Source organism: Pteropus alecto, unplaced genomic scaffold (genome assembly GCF_000325575.1).
Source record: "Pteropus alecto unplaced genomic scaffold, ASM32557v1 scaffold20, whole genome shotgun sequence".
Taxonomy (NCBI): domain Eukaryota; kingdom Metazoa; phylum Chordata; class Mammalia; order Chiroptera; family Pteropodidae; genus Pteropus; species Pteropus alecto.
In genome coordinates, this window is record NW_006436298.1 from 49,433,441 (window position 1) to 49,437,468 (window position 4,028).

At 32.7% G+C, this 4,028-nt stretch overlaps 1 pseudogene; it reads left to right on the forward strand.

Moving 5' to 3' along the window:
- Nucleotides 1-1,370: 1,370 nt before the first annotated feature.
- On the forward strand, nucleotides 1,371-1,489 carry LOC112480942 (annotated as a pseudogene).
- Nucleotides 1,490-4,028: the final 2,539 nt, after the last annotated feature.

Here is a 4,028-nt window from a genome sequence, read left to right on the forward strand (position 1 = left end):
ATGACCTCAAAAACAAGGGAAATAAAAGCAAAAATAAATGAATGGGATTACATCAAACTAAAAAGCTTCTGCTCAGCAAAAGAAATCAACAAAGTAAAGAGAGAACCACCTGAATGGGAAAATATATTTGCGAGCAGCACCTCTGATAAGGGCCTAATATCCAAAATATACAAAGAATTCATACAACTCAATAACAACAACAAAAAACAAATAATCCAATCAAAAAATGGCAGAGGACCTGAACAGACACTTCTCCCTAGAGGACATACAAATGACCAACAAATATATAAAAAGATGCTCAACATCGCTAACTATTAAGGAAATGCAAATCAAAACCACAATGAGATACTATCTCACACCTGTTAGAATAGCTATAACCAACAGAACAAGTAATAGCAAATGTTGGAGAGGATGTGGAGAAAAAGGAACCCTCATACACTGCTGGTGGGACAGCAAATTGGTACAGCCACTGTGAAAAACAGTATGGAGATTCCTCAAAAAACTAAGAATTGATCTACTATAGGATCCAGCAATCCCTCTACTGGATATTTACCCCAAAGACTTGAAAACATATCCAAAAAGATATTTGCCACCAATGTTCAAAGCAGCATTATTCATGGTGGCCAGGACATAGAAGCAACCGAAGTGCCCTATGATTGATGGTTGGCTAACATTTGCAACAACATGGATGGATCTCGAGATAATCATGCTAAGCTAAATAAGCCAGACAGAAAAACTTGAAAATCACATGATATCACTTACATGTGGGTTATAAACCTAAAAGCAACAAACAGAGGACTATAGGTAGAGGACAAACAGAGACTCAGGGATATGGACAACAGACTAGTGGTTACCAGAAGGTAGGGGATGGGGGAAAAGGGAAGCAGTAGACATGGTAAAGGGGGTCAAATACAGGGGGTTTGGGGGAGGATGAAGTGGCTAAAGGGGATCATATATATGATACCTGAAGGAAACTGGACTCTGGGTGGTTATCATACAATAGAATATATAGCTGTCAAATTATAACATTCACCCGAAAATTATATCATCATATTAACCAATGTTACCCTAATAAACATATTTTTTAAAAAGTATAGTTTGTTCAACTAATGCAAATAAATTCGAAAACCTCAAATTATTTTTCTAATGATAAAATACCAAAATTGACCCCCCAAAGTTAGCAAATTTTAGTGTAACAATTACCCAGAAGAGCTTGAAATGTTATCCACATGTTAACGAGAAAAAGTTGCAGACCCATTCAAATTCACCGGTGAGTTCTGATAATCCTCCAGAATTATTCACTAGGAAAAAAGAAAAGCTCTATTTTTATGAAGCAAGGGTATAATTGACATCAAAACTTGACAAAACTAGTCTATGGCCATGACACTCTGAACAAACCCATTCCCATCTGATCTCAGAAGCTAAGCAGTGTTGAGCCTGGTTAGTACTTGGATGGAAGACCACCTAGGAAGACCAAGTGCTGTAGGTGTAAAAAAATAAAAAATAAGGAATTGTAAGCTGACAAGTTCCTTGCAATCTGTGAGGTCAACCAAGGGTTGCTTCGTCCTAAAAAAAAAAAAAAAACCCAGTATGAAACACATAAACATCACAAAAACCCTTACCAATAATATTACTTATGTACATAAGTGCAAAAATTCAAAAATATTAACAAATTCAGCTGTATGTTAAAAAGTACACATCATAACCAAGTTGAGAAATTTTATTGTAAGGATAATTCAATATTCCAGTTCCTTATATTAATTTTGCCATTAATATGACTACTAGATCATTCTAATATACTGTCAAAAAATCAAAAGAAATAGCACTGAAAAATTCAACTTCTATTTCCTCATAAAAATTTATAAATTAGGTAGAAATGGATACTTCCTCAATCAGTAGAAATTGCATCTCTGAGCAAATTCCAGTTTCATGCTCAAGGATTTCCATCAAACATCTTTTATTTTTAATATTATATAATATTATACTGGACATATCAGTAACTGATAGTGCAGAAATTTTACAAAGAATTTTAAAAACTGAAACATTGTGGCAAATTATCATTTTTTATAAAAAACGTCATTATATTCTTGGAAAACTCAAATAATAAACTGAAAAAATATTAAAACAGAATTTGAAGTAATCAACATGGTTACAAAATCAATAGCTTCCTTATATATTAATTATAGGTAGTCAGAAAACATATTGGATACAACCTCCTATTTACAACAGCAATAAAATAGTAAAATACTGAGGTATAAATTTAACAATGTAAGTTAACAGGATTTATGTTTGAAATATTTGAAAGTTTTAAACATAAAATGAGATTTGAATAAATGAGTTCATTGTTCTTGGTAAATTGATATTCTAGAGATTATGTAAAGTTTAATATTGTGTTCAATATTAAATTATGTAAAGTTTAATATTGTGTTCAATATTAAATTATGTAAGTTTAATATTGTGACAAAAAGAAAATGATTTTTTGTAACAAACTGATTAGAAAACTAAAGATAAAGAAGCAACTCAAAATGCAGAAAACTTAAGAAAAAGGAGTATTGAAAGTTCATTAGCATAGCAAGATTTATATTCAGAGTTTCACTATAGAAGACAAATTTGTTGTGCTTTATGAGAATATAGACAGATCAATGTACATAAGAGAGAAAGTTAAACTATAAAATAAGAACACAGATGTGAAAACTTAATAGTATAAGATGATTGGGGGAAACCTGGCTAGTTATTTGAGAAAAAAGAAAGCTGAAATTCTATCTCAGACATTCTACTGATCATAGATTTAAAAGTTGAAAACCAAAGCAAAACTGTTCCTTGGAAAATACAGGCTTTTTTTTTTTTCTATAATATTGGTGTGGGGAAGCTCCAGACACAAAATTCATACTCCATAAAGGAAAAAAAAAAAGATACATTTGACCACATTAAAAAGTAAATGTTTTCAATAATAAAAATGTTAGTCAAACGTGTCAAACTGAGAAAGATATTTACAACCCGTAATGCAAAGTCTAAGTCTAGTTTTCTTGTTGAGGACTTTGTTAATAGTAATTTATGTCTTCCCCACATTTCAGCATCTCTAGAATGGGGATCGGCAAGCTTCCTAACATGACATCACTGTAGGAAACAGATAGCTGTGAGAGGGGCAGGGAGGGGAGAAGGGGGCCGGGTGAGGCGGCGGGGAGGGGCGGGCCGCGGGGGACGGGGTGTGGAGGTTATCGAACTGGTTTAGCAATATTTCTGCAGCTGGAGTCCAGAACAAACTAGCTCTACCTAATTGCAATATCAGTTTAAGATCCCAGCGCTGGTGGTTTTTAGTTTTTGAGGAACTGTTTTTAAGACATGCTTTAGTACCAGTGCTCTTGATTGCACTGAAGACACCATTATAAGGAAAACCATGGACATGGAAGACTCAGTGTTGCGAAGTAATTCTGTAGAGTCAGACAAAATTTGGAGATTGATTCTGATTTGGAGAAATTTGTTTTATTTCCTGTCTACATGTGTGAGAGTGAAACATGACAAAAATATCCAACTATTTAAGGATTATTTCAATATGTTCAAATTAAATTTGGGGTGATAAGAAAGCACTCTTTCTCAATTTAATCAGCAGAGATTTTTTTTTTCTTGTTACAATTAATGTCTTAGATTTGATGAAATATGGAATATATAAGCTTTGATGAATGAATGAATGATAACCCAAATTCACATTTAAGGAAATACAAATGATGCTTAAAAATATGAATAGATGTTAATGGTTTTCATAATTTTGAAAATAAAAATTAAAACATGAAATGCCATTTCACCTATCAGATTCACCAAAGATAAAATCTAGTGTGAATGAGGGAACCTGTAACAGACATTCTATACAGTGTTGATTGTGGATTAAACTCTTTTCAGGGACAAATTGATGTCCTTAAAAGAAAATTTTGAGGTCTATGAAAATTTAAAACCATAGACTTTGACCAGCAATTCAACATTTGCAAATTTATCCTATATCTATTCATATACATGTACAAATATAACCCCAG